The sequence below is a fragment of the Dermochelys coriacea genome, chromosome 3 (genome assembly GCF_009764565.3).
Source record: "Dermochelys coriacea isolate rDerCor1 chromosome 3, rDerCor1.pri.v4, whole genome shotgun sequence".
NCBI lineage: Eukaryota > Metazoa > Chordata > Testudines > Dermochelyidae > Dermochelys > Dermochelys coriacea.
In genome coordinates, this window is record NC_050070.1 from 15,840,770 (window position 1) to 15,858,604 (window position 17,835).

At 45.3% G+C, this 17,835-nt stretch overlaps 1 long non-coding RNA gene across 1 annotated transcript; it reads right to left on the minus strand.

The window, feature by feature from the left end:
* Positions 1-1,439: 1,439 nt before the first annotated feature.
* On the minus strand, positions 1,440-17,252 carry LOC122459616. Its single transcript, XR_006280421.1, has 5 exons — positions 17,154-17,252; positions 16,403-16,498; positions 12,360-12,411; positions 4,235-4,326; positions 1,440-2,307 (listed from the first exon to the last, which is right to left on the minus strand). It is a non-coding gene; the product is annotated as an uncharacterized LOC122459616 (long non-coding RNA).
* Positions 17,253-17,835: the final 583 nt, after the last annotated feature.

Here is a 17,835-nt window from a genome sequence, read left to right on the forward strand (position 1 = left end):
GATCGGAGCCAGGATTGGTAATTGATGATGGAAATGAGGCAAGGGCAGGAACTGGAGGAGAGGTAAGGATCAAGCACAGAGGGAACAGGAGTGAAGGCGGGGGATGGGGGAGTGATGCAGAAGCCAGGGGCAGGGCAGGAATTGGGAACAGGGCTGGTGCAGGAAGCAGCACAAGCAGGGCCCAGCGCAGCCACAACAGGAAACTTCCTGTGTCTCCTTCTGGCTTAAATAGCGTGGTTGGACCAATTGGTGGAGCTGGATGATCCTCCAATCAGGGCTCCCGTGGGTGGTGCCTTGGCTGAGGCTGGGGTCCTACTAACTTCTTGGCCCACTAGGTTTTAGCAGACAGTGGGTTGAGGCCAGGATGCAGTGGCTGTTTGAGAACTCCTAGGCCGGGTTCAAGACCTCGGACATTACACCTTCCATGCCGGCTTGCTTCCCCACACTGTTGGGAAGTGATGGTATTCTTGCGCTATAGTTAGAATTACAAGGTTCTACATCTACCTACATTCATAGCCTGTATACATATTTCCTAATGACTATCGAGTTCAGAACGTTACATGTCTTCATAGAAGATGTTACTGGCTGTATATTTCTACACAATAACAAATGTATACAACCAGTCAATTCAATTGCTTATGCTTGGGTGTTCCGACCCCATTTTCCCCATGATATGTCTGGATGCTGACTGTCACCACACTAGGGACCTGCCTTGGGAAAAAAAAAAATCACGAGGGGCCTGAATCTTTAGGCACCTAAATGGCTTTGAAATTCTGTCCCTAAGTGACTTGCCAAATGCACATAAGTGTGTGGTGGAGTTGGGCACTGAACCCCCTGCTGCTGATTTCAGTGCTACTGACTTAACCACAAGAGCATCCTCAGAGCACATTTGCAGGATTGGTGCATTTGCCATTTCTTGTTGTTTTACCATGAGATTTTGTATTTTTTTGAAAGCTCCAGCTTCTGCAGTCAGGTGATTACATGAGAATCTCAGTTTTCATTTAAAACAAAACAAATGTTTTTATCCTCAGGGATGCATAGAAAAGCTTGTAACTCCAAAGACTCAAAAAACAGAAGGCAAATGAAAACATCTCCAAAGTCATTTGCCTTAAAAATTGTAAGATTTATTTTCAATCTTGTAAATCTGTGAAACCTGACTCATGATTCTTGAATGTTCGGAATTAGCTACTAGAATTGGTCAGAAAAAACTTTGAAGGAACTATTTTTTGCTGGAAAAAAAAATGCAGTTCCCTCAAAATCTAAATGCTTCACAAAATCATTGTATGCAGTGTTGATGTAGCTGTGTCAGTCCCAGGATATTAGAGAGACAAGTTGGCTGAGGTAATCTCTTTTATTGGACCAATCTCTGTTGGTGAGAGAGGACAAGCTTTCGAGCTTACACAGAGCTCTTCTAGAGCTGAAGAAAAGCTCTGTGTAAGCCTAAAAGCTTGTCTCTCTCACCAACAGAAATTGTTCAATAAAAGAAATTACCTCACCCACATGGTATCTCACAAAATTGTGTTAGTTTTGCCAGAATTTTGTTTCAGAGAAAAAACGGCAATTAAAAGTTCTGACAATGTTGAAATTCCCATTTTAACATTTTTGGAACTAAAGATTTCAGTTTTTCATTTTGAAATTTTAAAAATTTTGCATGATCTATTCTAATACAAAATTTTAAAAAGTCAGCATCAAAACAAAATATTTTGATTGTTCCAAAACAAGATCAGAATTTTCTCTGAGCATTTTGAAATTTTTGAATGAAGCCCAATTTTGAAATCCTTTGTGCAATTACATTTCTGTCCTCCACACAGCTCTAGTGGCTACACTTTGGCAAAGGACCATTTTTGTTGGACAAGATGGCCTAGTCAACTAGCTTACAGCCGTTTTCTGAACTACCAATTCCACTACTCCTAGCTTCCCCTAGAGCGCACCTGTCTGAGTACTGACTGGGCCTAACCCTTTTAGCTTGGAGTGTTATTGTGAATACAGCTTGTGGTGCCATGGCTGAGTTAACATTGATACCAGAAATAAAGACAAAAAATAGTAACCCTGTTCTTAAAAATAAAGGGTGAAGAAGATTGCAGTTCCCTGTGGGGAAGGGAGTGGCAGAGGAAAGCTTTTAAAATAAAGGTGTCTGATACAGATGGATTGTTGAACTATGCTAGACTCACCGAGGGGTGAGTGCCACTCTCTTAATACAACATGCAGAAAGGTTGAAGTATGATCATAATGGCTCATGTCACAAAGGATGTCACGAGGCACAGAGCAGACATCTGATCTCCTTTCCAGCATTGGCTTTGGAGAAATCTAATGTTTAAAAAAAAAAAGAATTCTGCTAAGCTGGAACTGAATTGCTTCCTATTGTCTCGGCAATAGTTTATTTGAAATCTATGCAGTGGAGTTGGTGACATTTATACTATCTTCCCTTGTTTGTTCAATGTTATTCGAAAGGTGCTTTGTGACTCTGGCTTCAGTCTACACTTTTGGTCTGCAACTTCCACGTGTTAAATTTATTTAAATACTTTGGTGCACCTATACTCTGATGAGGGATGTATGGGGTGCTGATACCTCGTGGAGGATAAGGTTTCTGAGTGTAGAGCTATGTGTTTCCTCTTTGCATATTAATGAATGAGGGAAATAGTTAATTGCTCAATGGCTGTAATTTACAGAGATTCAGTTTCGTTCTGGGGAGACTTCAGTTCTATGGCAAGTTACCATACAGTGCAAAAGTCGATAAATATTCAAAGTGCTGTGTTTGAACAGCACCTAGCACAGTGAGTGTGGACCTCATGCTCCTGCCCAGCTCTATTGCAGCCCCACTATTTGGGCAAAGTGCAGGTGCCACAGTTCACATCCGCGTGTTACCTAAACTGGCCTGTGTCACAGAGTGACTGAGCCCCTTTAAGGAAGAGAGTCTCGCCTCTTCTCTGACTGAACACGGGCACCCTGGCTGGGCCTGGTTAGGGGCAGGGTATACCTGGGGCCAGGAGATAATTTGGGTTGGGAATCAGGAAGGGGAAATGAGCTACTCAACCCAAACTGAGACACCTGGAGCAGGAGGTACGCTCAAAAGGCAGAGCCCTGCTCATTTAGGACTAGAAGCTTCAGAGACTGGAAAGCTCTCCAGGCCTCCCTAGGGCTAGAGAGGAATTGCCTAGAGCAAGGCAGTTGGGGCAGAAACCTCTGGGTGCTAGAACAGAGCCCGAAAGAGGCTGGGAGCTCTTGCAGACACTGCTGGATCCAGGGACTAAAGGTAGAGTAAAAGCACTAGATACCTGGAGGGAAGAGGAATTACATATTAAAGATGGTGCAAAGTCTCTGTCCTTTAGCTCAGGAGAGCAGCTGAGCTGAGCAGCAGTCTAAATCCTGGAGTGTTAGGGGGAATTACAGGTTAAAGATTGTGTGAAACCCCCAGGATAGAGCAGGGCCTTGTTTTTTCAAGTTGCAAATAATATGGAGGAGCCTGAAGAAAAGGCATTTCACAGGGCCCTAAGGCTCCACATCCACCCTTCTGGACCTGGGATGGGGGGGAGGAGAAGGAAGCAAGAACCAGGCCTACTGGCAGCCATGCCATGTTTTGCCAGCAGGGGGTGCTCTGGGACAGGAAGATTTGTCAGAGTTTGCACCTCCCATAGTTAAATAACTTAAGTGCTGGTTGTTTAGGACTAGATGGGGTGTTATTTAGGAGCCATGCTGAGCAACACCACCCCAGAGGGGCTTCACAAGAGACTGTGGTTCAGATAGGTACTATCCTTCCCAAGCCCCTCAGAATGTAAGGGGTTAGGGGAAGAGGACATTGTGGCAGGAGGGGCTAGAAGTTGAGAGGCTAAGAAATCCCTGGGGTGCAAAGAAGTAGTCCCCACAGTCCCCTACGTGCAGACACTGCAACTAGCCCTGCTGTGGGGCATGGAAGAAGGGGAAGGCTCCTTGTGACCTCCTCTGTGCCATGCAGGTGAGCTGGGGAGAACCTGGACCCTAACAAGTGTGCTCCTCAGTGTCAAAGGGAAGTCAATGCAGGCAGTGTCATTCCAACCAGTCTCTCTAATCTGAAATCCTTCTTAATGAATGCTAGGTTCAAGGAGCCAAGTGAATGTGTTTTTGCCAACTATGCCCTCCTTCTGGGACCAACACCTTATGTTCTTAAATTCCATCCATTGTGGGAGCTTTTACAAAAGACTGTATAACCTGGGATGAGAACCTCACCTGCCTTTTTGCACAAGCCCCCATGCTGTACCTGATGAGCATGCAGAGATCTCCAAGCATCATTCTAAGCCCGGCTGCAATCACATGGAGGTAAAATGGAGTCCTTTTTTGGCACAAATCCTTCTGCAGAAGGAGACAGTACATCAAGTTTTACTGAAAGGGGTTTTTCAAATATTTATACACATGAAAAGGTGTCACAGACCTTTTTAATATCAGAAAGGTGAGTCTGGCAGCTATTGCATGACGCAACTTCTTGTTGCAGGGATTTAAAAGACATGGTGGCTTTTCTTGAATCACCCCGGGTAGAAATATTCCATGCAAGTTGTCAATCCCCATACAAATACTTTAGTTAATGAGGTGGCTGGGAATGTGCCTCTTGGTTTCAAGCACACTCCCTGCCATGTGCTAGCTAAAAAGGGCTTCATTTCAAACGTGTTCATTCTGCATGCTCTTGGTGTGTAATTATTAGATCTGTCTGAATATGGAAAATATTTTACCAGGACTAGTGAGTAATGCACATGAATTTGCTTTGGTCTTCCTCATGAGTCATGCTCCCTGTGTGTTCACTTTCTGCTAGTTTTTAAGAGGCCAAGTTTTACTTGCAGAAACTTTCACAGAAAGGGGATTTCAAATCAGCGTGCGCATACGTTCCGAGAAACCCACTCTTACAATTACACACACAAATGTTTGCATTAGAAGTGCTTGTGTTACAACCCTCACTACTAGTGGCAGCATAGTGCAAATCCTTTAGCACTGAAGAATGTGCCTGGCCTCTACCATTTGAGCCATTGATGTAAAACCATCAATGGACAGCAGTGGAATACCCACGAAGCAACAGATGCTACAAGTGTGTGACACTTGCATTCTTTTTGCTAGCGATGTTTTGGCCAAGAACACTCTGTGAACCATTCAGTGTGGTTTAAAAAAGTCTCAAACATGTTTTGAATAATTTCAAAAGACAAATTAATCTAAGGAAAGCTTGTGGGCATTCAAGAGGCAGAAAACAAGGCTAAATGTTTGGTAAGCTATTTTTGCAAATTATTTTCTCAGCTCAAGTAATTCTTTAACATCTGACTTCAGCTATGTTGGCAAACTAAATATGTATGCATACCTGCCAACCTCTGCTACAAAACACAGGAGATTTAAGTGTGCCTAATTCAAAATAGGTTTAATCTGAGCACCAATTAGTTCTACTCCTCTCCTCTCACTGCACACGCAGAGCTCTCCCTAATTAATTCTGTCCCCCAACACAGCTCCTAATTAATTATTACTCTGCACAATTAATTCTGCCAAGGTATCTAATTACTGGGTGTATATGTGTGTGTGGAGGGGGGAATCAATTCTACCCCTTGGCACCAAAAATCAGTCTTGATCCCTACAATTAATTCTGCTCAAAAACGCACCTCTCTTCAGGGCCTGTGGTGGGGGCACAAGGAGAAAAAGAGGCCTGTTCCCCCTTTTCATAACCATGTGGGAGCGGGAAGACAACAACAATGGGGTCTTCTTCAGTTCCCTCCCCTTGGATATGGATACGGTTGCCAACTTTCTAATTGCAGAAAAATGAACACTTGCCCCGCCCCTTCTGAGGCCCCGCCTTTCTCACTCCATCCCCCTCCCTCCGTTGCTCGCTCTCCCCCTCACGTACTCATTTCTACTGGGCAAGGGGTTGGGGTGCAGGAGCGGGTGAGAGCTCTGGGTGGGGATGTGGGCTCCAGGCTAGGGGTGGGGCCGAGGGGTTTGGAGTATGGGAGAGGGATCCAGGCTGGGGCAGGGGGGTTGCATGCGGGAGGGGGTGAGGGCTCTGGCTGGGGTGTGCGAGCTCTGGGGTGGAGCTGGGGATGAGGGGTTTGCGGTGGCAGGAGGGGGCTCAGGGTGGGGCCAAGGGGTTTGGAGTGTGGTAGGGGGCTCCAGGATGGGGTTTGGGAAGCAGGAGGGGGTGAGGACTCTGGGGTGGGGCTGGGGATGGAGGTGGGGGTGTGTGTGTGGTTTTTTTTTGTTTTTTTTAAACAACTAACAGAATAATCTAAAGCACAGGACTTGGTGGTGATGGGGGCCTTCAACTACCCAGACATCTGTTGGGAAAACAACACAGCAAGGCACAGATTATCCAACAAGTTCTTGGAATGTATTGGAGATCATTTTTTCTTTCAGAAGGTGGAGAAAGCTACTAGGGGAGAGGCTCTCTTTATCAGTTGTGCCAGCCTTTAGGATCCTTTTCAACCGCAGGTCTACATCCCGTATCTTAGCACCCGGAAGACAGCACACCCTTCTATTCTCTGGATCTGCTCTGGTTACAGGCCTGTCTATTCTTCTCAATAAAGAGTCCCCGATCACATAGACCTGCCTTTTCCTGGTGACAGTGCTATTCTCCAGTCTCTCCCCTGTTCCCTCTGGCTGCAAGTTTTTTCCATTCCTATTTTGCCTTATAATCCTCTTCAACCCATCCTGTATCCTCCTGGGGCTCATATTTGGTGTAGTCTCCCTTGACTCTTCCCCTTTTCCTATAGGACTAGCCTCTCTTCTCTTCTTCCTTGCCCTTCCACCTTCAGCAACTACCTGCTGAGCCCCTTCTTCATTTTCCAACTCTGCAAACCTATTCCTAAGCCCTATTTCTCCTTCACTAGCCTGTCTTTTCCTCTGCCTGCTTCTTTTAGTCACATGCTTCCACTGACCACTTTCCTCACCCAGTCTCCCCTCAAAATTCCCCAGCCCTGCTTCCATCCGTGAGTCTGAGCTTTTCCCTTCAGATACCTCATATCTTTGCTCCATCATCTGCTCAAACTCCTTCCTAAACTCAACCAGACTTTCCACCTGCATCTCCAAACCTCAGATCTTTTCCTCCATCAGCTCTATCAGATGGCATTTCATGCAGAAAAAACTCTTACCAGGTTCCCCCTCCAGGATCATGTACATACCACAGCTTCCACATCCAGTCATCCTCATTGTGTCTTCCACTACAGGAGTCACTCCCACAGCTGCCTCTGTATCTGTCATAGCCTTCCCACCTAAATCCTGTTAATCTGGGAAACACAAGCCACACCAAAAAGACCACCCCCCACAGCAAAAACAAACCCCAAACAAGCACCACAATACCTTCTCCTCCAACAGAACTCCCACTCAAACTCCCCTGTTTACAGCTGTGTTTGCTAGCTCCTGTGCCGCTGCAGCTGTCTAATGTTTTTAAGTCACCAGGGCCTGGTGAAATGCATCCTAGAATACTTAAGGACTGAGGAGATATGTGAGCCATTTGTGATTATCTTTGAAAAGTCATGGAAGACGGGGGAGATTCCAGAAGACTGGGAAAGGGCAAATATAGTGTCCATCTATAAAAAGGGAAATAAGGACAACCTGGGGAACTGGACCAGTCAGCTTAACTTCTGTAACCAGAAAGATAATGGAGCAAATAATTAAGCAATCAATTTGCAAACATCTAGAAGATAATAAGATAAGTAACGGTCAGCATGGATATGTCAAGAACAAATCCTGTCAAACCAACTTGATACACTGTCAAAAAAAGCTAATAAACCTTGTGGATGGGGGGGAAGCGGTAGACGTAGTATATCTTGACTTTAGTAAAGCTTTTGATACTGTCTTTCCTGACCTTCTCATAAACAAACTAGGGAAATCCAACCTAGATGGAGCTACTATAAGGTGGGTGCATAACTGGTTGGAAAACCTTTCCCATAGAGTAGTTATCAGCAGTTCACAGTCATGCTGGAAGGGCATAATGAGTGGGGTCCCGCAGGGATCAGTTCTGCGTCTGGTTCTGTTCAATATCTTCATCAATGATTTAGATAATGGCATAGAGAGTACACTTCTAAAGTTGGTGGATGATACCAAGCTGGGAGGGGTTGCAAGTGCTTTGGAGGATAGGATTAAAATTCAAAATGATCTGGACAAACTGGAGAAATGGCCTGAAGTAAATAGGGTGAAATTCAATAAGGACAAATGCAAAGTACTCCACTTAGGAAGGAACAATCAATTGCACACATACAAAATGGGAAATGACTGCCTAGGAAGGAGTACTGCAGAAAGAAATCTGGGGGTCATAGTGGACCGCAAGCTAAATATGAGTCAACAGTGTAACACTGTTGCAAAAAAAGCAAACATTCTGGGATGTATTAGGAGGAGTGTTGCAAACAAGCCACGAGAAGTAATTCTTCCCTTCTACTCCACGCAGATTAGTCCTCAGCTGGAGTATTGAGTCGAGTTCTGGATGCCACATTTCAGGAAAGATTTGGACAAATTGGAGAAAGTCGAGAGAAGAGTAACAAAAATGATTAAAGATCTACAAAACATGACCTGTGAGGGAAGACTGAAAAAATTGGGTTTGTTTAGTCTGGAGAAGACTGAGAGGGAACATAACAGTTTTCAAGAACATAAAAGGTTGTTACAAAGAGGAGGGAGAAAACTTGTTCTTAACTTCTGAGGGTAGGACAAGAAGCAATGGGCTTAAAGTGCAGCAAGGGAGGTTTAGGTTGGACATTAGGAAAAACGTCCTAACTATCAGGGTGGTTAAGCACTGGAATAAATTGCCTAGGGAGGTTGTGGAATCTCCATCATTGAAGATTTTTAAGAGCAAGTTAGACAAACACCTGTCAGGGATGGTCTAGATAATACTTAGTCCAGCCATGAGTGCAGGGGACTGGACTAGGTGACCTCTTGAGGTCCCTTCCAGTCCTATTATTCTATGAGGAGTTTGGGGTGCAGGAGGAGGGCTCCGGGCTGGGAGGGGTTTGGACTACGGGAGCGGGGTCAGGGCTGGGGCAAAGGGTTGGGGTGTGGGAGGGGGATTGGGGTGCAGGCTCTGGGTGACGCTGACCTTGAGCGGCTCCTGGGAAGCAGCATCATGTCCCTCCAGCTCCTAGGCAGAGGGGCAGCCATGGGGCTCTGCGCTCTGCCCCCTCCCCTGCAGCCCCTATTGGCCGCAGTTCCTGGCCAATGGGAACTGCAGAGCCAGTGCTCGGGGCGGTGCCTGTGGGCAGGGGCGTGATGCAGAGCCCCATGGCCACCCCCCTGCCTAGGAGCTGGAGAGACATGATGCTGCTTCCCAGGAGCCAAGCAGGGAGCCTGCCAGCCCCACTGTGCCACCAACCAGACTTTTAGCAGATGTCAGCAGTGCTGACTAGAGCTGCCAGGGTCCCTTTTCAATCAGCTGTTCCAGTCAAAAACTGGACACCTGGGAACCCTATATATGGACTGAGAGACTGTCTAGCTAACACACTAATTTTAAGCCACATCATAGACTGATGGGACAGACTGTGTTTGTGTATCTGTGCTAAAAGGACATATGTGTACATGTCATGTCCTGTGATAAATCAGAGATTATAAGGCCAGAAGGGACTACTGTGAAAGTCTAGTCTGACGTCCTGTAAAACACAGGCTAGAGGACTTTCCTGAATTATAATACAGATGTTACAAACCATATTTCCTTTCAAGGAATGTTCCTTGTAAAAGCAGCAGGAAGAATGTGAAAGTCTGTCTTGAACGTGGATACACTTGTGGTCTTATTACCTAATAGCTTGTATCTTGTTATTTAAAAGTAGTCCAAATTCAATGCAAATTGAGGAGAAGGGGCGGCAAAGATGGTTTGTATTATTTATTATATATATATATATATATATATATATATATATATATATATATAAACTATTTCTAACCTAATTGTGTGATCCTCTCTCTTTTAAGATGACTGGAACTATTCATGAAGCCTGCATTTGGGATTTTGAATGCAATCGCCCTTAAGCTAAATCAGAATAAAGCGTTTGATCCAAAACAAGCATGTCCACACATGGACTTGTCCTGAAATAATGAAGGTTCTGAATTCAAACTGACTTAGTTATTTTGGTGAAAGATTTTTGTATAGGCCAGCTCTAAGATTTACTGGAAAGTCCTGAAAAGCCAGAACTCTGCCCTGTGCTTCAGTAAAAGCGTGCAGCTGAGATGCAGGAAAGGGGAGTGTAAATAGGAGTTGTACATAATTTGTCATGACATCCAATTTACAAAAATGGCACTTGAGTAGGTAGACATGAGGATTATACAGAGTTCAAACTGCAGTTTCTCTTTCCGAGAATCAGTACTGGTCAGACAAAGACCAAAACTATTAGATGCTCTAATTGTTGTATTGGTGCTAGTCAGCAAGTCTTTCAGAAATTATGGATTTTGATTCCATACTGAACCATTCTTATCAGGGATGAGTCTCATACTGACAGTGCTCACTTGCTGAGCACAAGGCAGAGAGCAGGTGGAAGACAATCACAGACCAATTAAAGAGAAGGAAGATTACTGCCAGTTTGCTCCTACTTTTGTGATGGTTGCCATTTTAGTTGCTATTGGAAACTGAATCTACCTACAAGCATGAGGTAAAGGCCCAGCTAGAACAGAATTGCATCCTCCATGTGACAGGGATGTAGCATTATATAATCCCGATACCTGCTGGGGGTGGGACTAGCAAATCAAGATCAGTCTCTTATCAGCAGTCCTGTGTGTGGCACACCAGTCATAGGCAGTCAGCAGAGGAAGGGTTGGCGACTGGAAGGAGTGAGGTGGCTATGGGTCTTTCCTCTTTTTGCTGCGTCATCCCTAGCTCAGCCCTGCTGAGTGTCTGTGTGTTCAGCATTCATGGATGCTGCTGATTCTGTCAGGATAAATAGCGCTGGTTCTCCCAGCTGCAATCACATAAGGTGGGTTTGAGGGGTAGCAGCACGCACAAGAACCATAATCAGAGAATTTAAAACAATGGCTGTTTAGAAATAAGCATTGAAAGCTGCAGGTCACTTCTTGACTCTGAGGAAATGCATGGATTTATTCCCATTTAGTGAAGTACCAGTGGGAGTAGTTTGGGAAAGAACTAAAAATGAAATGTCAGGCTGGATTTCTTTTAAACCTGAAAGGAGAAAGTGCCTAAGCCACACTGTTTTACAGCTGTAGCTAAAAACAATTCAAAGGGAAAGGAATGTAAGAATCAGCCTTATTTACCTCTGGGCCACTAGGAGGTGATAGAGTGCCAGAAACAGACTCGCTTTCACAGCACAGAAACGCTAAGGGACAGAATTAGCAAAGTTCCCCATAGAAACTGTTTCAAGGTTTGTTAACAAGCCATATATATATATATATATATATATATATATAACATGAGACTATGCTGTGCATAAGCTTTCACTTTCTTTAACTCTTCCCACCTATTTTAGAATCCGTGTTGTGTGTCCCAAGAAAAATGAGACATCAGTTACTATTCTTTAGACCAATCATCAATAGCACACTTACAAACAGTTCCATCTCTGACTGTAGTGAACGAAAACATATTTCTCCTTATCAAGGCTGCCTCCCTATTTTTTTTATAAAGAAAAATATTTTGTGAACAATGCAAGAAAAATCCTACTTTCCTGTGAATAGTCAGATCTGTAATATCAAACTTTGATCTTTTAATTGATGGATTCCTATTAACTAGTCTCTTCCTAGAATAAAGGGCTTCTGGAGCCAAACATTCCCAAGAAGAGATTTAAAAGAAAAGAAAAACACGCAGCCAAACACTCAGCCTTCAGCCTTGTGCCAAAGTGCTCTAGTTTGCTTTGCTCCTTGATCTGTACCAAGAAATGAGAAGATGACTCAAAAATAAGACATTGTATCCTTTCCAGAGGACCAGAGATTTCTCAAGGAAAGAATAGATCACACAGGAGCTGAGGAACCAACATTTCTTTAAGAAAGCATTCTGAAATGAGAGAAGTGTGATATACTCATATGTAAGGAGATCAGAAAGTAGGACAGTCAGGTTAAATAGAGCCGGAGTCAGATTGGAGTCAAAGTCAGGAATAGGAGCCAAGTTACCTGGAGCAGGGCAGGGTCCAAGGCATGGATTAATGCTTTAAGCAGCCACGGAACTGCTGCTGGGCTTCAGAGTGGGTCTGCTGACTTTTCCACCAATCAGGCAGCCTACTACAGACCAGCTGCGCTCATTAGGTTGCCCAGAGACTAGCTCTGTTGCAAGCCCTGCTTCCAGACAAAATATTGCCTGGTCAGGCACAGACCTGGGAACCAGGAGTCTCTACATTCTAAACCGAGAACTAACACTGACTTCCTGTGTGATCCTAGGCAAGCCCCTTTACCCCCACTGACTCAGTTTCCCCCTTCTGTAAAATGGGAATAATGATATTTACCTGCCTCACTGGAGTGTAGTGAGAATTGGTCAGTGTTTGGAAAAGGCATTGACTATGAAAAGAGGTAAGGATGAGAGTTAGTTTTTTCCACCAAATGCATCCGATGAAGTGAGCTGTAGCTCACGAAAGCTTATGCTCTAATAAATTTGTTAGTCTCTAAGGTGCCACAAGTACTCCTTTTCTTTTTGCGAATACAGACTAACACGGCTGCTACTCTGACACCAGTGGTGGGTAAGTATCAAATGGCGTAGACTTTGATTTTATAGTTCACATAGGCAGCCAAACTTTGGGATGCTTAGTTGACCTCTTTAGTCTTTGTTCTTGATATTAAAATCTTATGGGAACAGGTTCCCTCTCTGCTTCAGGTCAGGCTGCAGATGGTATGAGAACAGATTTTCTTACTGTATTTCAGGGCACTCAGTTTGGCCCCAGGAGGAAGCCAGAAGTGCAGAGGCGAGTGAACAGAAGTGAAAGATAATGAAGAGAAGAGAATTCACAAAATATTTCAGAACTTTCAAAACCACTGTTTCCAGGCGAGTTCTAGCAGTGGGTGGAGAGGTGTGTGTGGGGGAGGGGAGGGAAAGTTCTGGTTTGCCCAGCCTTAATTAGAGTGATTGTTTCATCAGAACATTGGATTTGAAATCACCAGGCAAAATGCTGTGGGTGGCCAAAATGTTGCGTTGCTATACACTGAGTAATGTTCCTGGAACTGAAGTACACATTTTATCATAAGCAATTAATCTGGACCCTTGATGTTTCTTTGAACTAAGTCATCATTGAATCACACTGTGCCAACTGCTCCTTTTTTACTGTGATTTCCCCGCTGCCTCCCTAGGAACAATGGACTTTGCTGGAGCACCTGATTAGGCCTGATTTCAGAAAGCCCTTAATTTGTGGCACTGCTGTGGGATAGCAAGATGTTTCTGAGCCCGAGTGAAATCTTTGAAATCAGTGTGCGTAGGAGGGATGTCACAAAATTCTGTAATATACGTGTTTGTGTGTGTCACTGCCATATAGAATCAGAACTTCTCAACTATGTGACAGAGGCTCTACATTGCTAAACACTAAAGGGGATTCTTCTTTGGCTCAAGTGGGTGTTTTCGTAGGATGTTCTGAGTTTTGTCTCTGTCACGGGGTAGCTGACCCTTTTAAGAGGAAACTAACCTCCCGCCGCCCCCACATGATCAATCCAACTAATGCCAACTAGGGATTAGGTGATAGTAGAAAGATCACCTGGTCCTCATAAAACAGTAAATGGAGCTGCAGGCAGCTGATCTTGGGTCCGGGAGAGGAACCCAGTTTTTATGTGACTCTCCGCAGGTGCATGGCCTGCGGAGAGCAGGCTTTGAAAAAGAAAGGAGTAAAGAGACTTGCCTTGACTCAACTCCACTCCAGGAATGTGGTCGGGGGGGGGGAGCGGGGTGTAATCCTCTACGGAATAGATAAGTCTTTGCAGAAAACCCTGGGTTGTGGGGAAGGGAGATGACTGATGTACGGAACTGGTTTTATTTTGAAGAAATAAAACTGAAGCCCTGAAAAAGGGGGATTGGAATTCTAGGAATGGAGAGTGTTAGCCCCCTGGTTTACAGTTCCACTCTTGCCCCAGGAAGTAACTGATGTACAGAATAGTGATAGCCCTGGAGGTGTAGGCGCTGACTGGTTGGTTAAAATATTAGTGCTGTTCTTTTGCTCCTTGCACATGACTTGAAGACTTGTTCTACAAAATCTTTTGTCTACACCAGCTACCGTAGTTTCCTTTGCTGGATGTAGACATGGTAGAAATCAACATGTTGTCCCTCTAACAGTGAGCTACTGTGTTTCCTCCCTGCAAGCAAAATGAGACCAGGGTCACAATAATCCACAACTAATGCTTGCAGGTCATGAGTTCTGATTGTTAAAATTCCTCTCAGACACCATTCAACAGTTTCCTTCCTATGTACAGAAGTTCCTTGTTAACTATTAGAGGTAGTACAAAGCACGGATAACCATACCATGTTGTTTCTACTGCATATCTTGTAAGCCCTCCACTATTTTATAGTAGCCTGTGGAAAAATCTTTTTTTTTTTTTTTAAATGCCTTCCACTAGGAAGGAAGCTGTCTGTGGTTAGGGCTCTGGATTGTGAGTTAGACAATCTGGGGTCCTTGCCACAGACTTCCTGTATGTTACTTGCCCTGGGTCAATCTTGTTGTGCACCAGTTCCTTGTTTGTGAAGTGGGGATAATGCTTCCTTTCTGCATAGATGGTACTGATCTATAAGAGACAAGGACCCTGTCAAGGATAATGCAATGTAAAGGCCAAGTTGGGCCATGACACACAATCCCCTGGGCTTCTATCAGGTGGCACTTTGGGCTTTGTTTTTAAGCATCTTATTAGCTGACAGGATACTTGTCCAGTGCTCTGGGTATGGAGTGTGTTTTTTAATTGTGAACACAAAGGCAGTGCCAGCTCGTGTGTCCCTGAGGATCCGAGGCAACTGGAGTTGGCTGTGGCCTGTTGGTGTATCACAAGAATAGCATTTAAAGAGGGGATGTACAGCGGATTTATGATTTGTTTGTGTTTCTTGTTCTGCCTGTTCCTTCCTGCTCTGTTATTTTTAGTTCAAAGGTCATCAGAATTATGTTGAGTTGAGGTAAAGGGAAACTGTGGTCAGCCATGGCACTGCTATTCAGCAAGGGCCAGATAGGGCTACACAGGCATAACCCTGGATAGCAGTAATGTAGCACTGCCCTCCCCCCAGACCCTGCTCTCTAGTGCAGGGGCATTGTGCCATTTGGCTCATCAAGGGGCTTTGAATCCAGGACCATTAGTGCTAAAAGCTTGAACTTCTAGGACTTGAGATAAAGTAATAACTGCTTGAAATCAATGGAAGTTAGGAGCCTAAATATCTTTGAGGATCTGGGCCAGTGCATCTTAGAGCTATAGCGAAGCAAAGCCACTTCACTGCCCCTTAAGACAATGCAGCATTCCCTTTGAAGAGAGCTTGGGGTGGAGGGTAGAACAATGTCCTTCCTTCCATCTTGCCCTTCTTGAGCCAGTTCCTGTGCCCAAGAGAATAAAGGCACTTGAGTTGGTCAGGAAACGATTCCCCCCACACCCCCCCCAGAAGAGTTTGTTTTTTTTGACAAAACCCTGTTCTGATGAAATTTTCCACTGAAAAAAAATTCAACCAGCTCTAGCAGGGATTGCATACGAGATTGACCCCTGTGTGAGCATGGGATGGCGCAAGGAGCGGGAACCAATCAGACTAACTCTAATCATGCTCATTGAGGATCCAATCTTGGATCTGTTGAAGTCAATGGAAGTCTTCTACTTGACTTCAATGGGACCAGGATTTGGCTGAGTGCCTGTCATATCTGTGTCCAGAGACCACGGAGATGGGTGTAGTAGATTCATAGATTTCAAGGCCAGAAGGGACCATTGTGATCATCTAGTCTGACGTCCTATGTCACACAGACCATAGAACTTCCCCGGAATAATCCCCTTTGACCTAGAGCCTATATGTTAAATAAAGGTTGAATCTTGATTTAAAAATTGCTAGTGCTGGAGAATCCACCATGATCCTCAGTAAACTGTCCAAATAGCTTGCTACAGTATAAGAACCTGAACAGAACAGCCTGACAAAACCATGTCTTCACTCCTATATGTGCTGCAACAGACTTCATACATTTTATGGTGGAGTGAGCTGGGTTTGAAGTCTGGCTTGTGCATTCAGTAACATTATACTCTAAAATCTGATTACAGAAGATCTGTTAGCGATGGGAGCGGGGGAAAACAACCTGATCCCAGGCTCAGTTTGCAGTGTTGATAGAAGAAAACATAGATCAGCCTTTGGGGCCATATCCTGCTTGCTCTATTCACATCAATCTGATCTGCCTCCGGCAGGATATGGCTGTGGAGCTGTGCATTGAGCAGACTTGTTCAATTTTGGACTGACTTGCCTGTTTTGCAGCCTCCAGGCCTGATTCTGCCCTGCCTTGAACTGTGTACAGACACACCTGTACAAATCAAGTGTAACACTACCAAATTAGAATTCTGTACTCACATTGGCAGGGACACTTTACACTCACTCTTCGCAGATGGGAATGGCCACTCAAAGGGCAAGGCAGGGGTGAATCAGGCCATCTATGTTAAGGCCTGGCTGAAGACACAGGAGGTGGTTATGAGTTGCAGATCCTAGCAGTACTGAGGGAGCAGACAGCTAGTGTCTTAGTGTAACCCACACGCTTCCTGGGTGTGGTGTTCTGTCCCATTTAGTGGCACCGAGACTACTTTGAGAAAGAGATTAATGAGTCTGCTCTACAGCCTTCGCTAAGAGCCAGTTGGGTTTTAGCTTATGCGGTAGAGGCTCATGCTTTAAGCTCCAGAGGCCCCAGATTCAATCCTGCCTACTGACAACTGGGGTCTGTCGGTGTTAGATTAGCACATGAACACTTTATTTGTGGTATGTCATGGGGCTGATCACTCATTGCTGGGCTGCACCTCCTCTTGATCACTCTGTGGATTAGCTCAAGGCTAACATCCCCCATCCAGTTTGCACACTCACTCTGCATCTGCCTACAGCCCCCCTCAGAGCCTCCTCTTCGTGGCTCGAGCCTCCAGCCATGTCACCATCAGTGTTCCCTCCTTCCTGGGGCACTCATATCATAGTCCAATAATCATCCCTTCCCCAGTGGCAAATAGGGTGACCTAGCCCACCCACTACTCTAGGTCCCAACCCAGGGATCCTGTGGATGGCAGCCTCATACTGCTTGCCACTTTTCCCTGGGCCTCTTCCCTGCAATATTTGCAGTTACTTTGCCCTTACCTCAGGCCCTTCGAGCATGGTATAGTACTAGAACTCCTTCCCCTTTCTGGGAACCCAGTCTTCACTCTGTGAGCTCCAGGTAGCTACTGACCCTGTTCTTCCCTGCAGCTCCTTTTATCTGAGCCTGCCAGGCCCAGATTGGCTGCTCCCTGCAACTCCCCCTTGATTGGCTGTGCCTCCACTACTCCCTCTGAGGTTAACCCTTTCTACACTTGTGTAGGAACACTCCATTACATGTTACAAGAGCAAGAAATACCTTCCCCTCTCCTCTACCTTCCGTGAAGGGCAACTTGGGAAAGCAGAGGTTGGAGGGGCAGGGAACCAGAAACAGTTGACCTGAACTGCCGTGTCTACAGAGCCCACAAAGTATCTTCCTCTGTTCTCACAGTTTCTGTGGTGTTATGATCTTGAGCCGTGTTCCCCAAACGTTGGGTCCCAACCCACCAGTGGGTGGCAGGAAAGTTCTAGGTGGGCCACCATGTCCAGGCCTAGGCCAACATACACTTCTCCCAGCCCTCTGTGGAGGGGAAGCCCTGGAGAGCGGGGGTTGTTGGAGACCAAGCCTGCCCTGCGCTCACTCCACAGCAGGGGAGGGGCATCCAGCCAAACCCGAGTGTCACTGCGACTCCATGTGTCAGGTTGCAACACCCAGAGCAGGGAGGTAGGCCCAG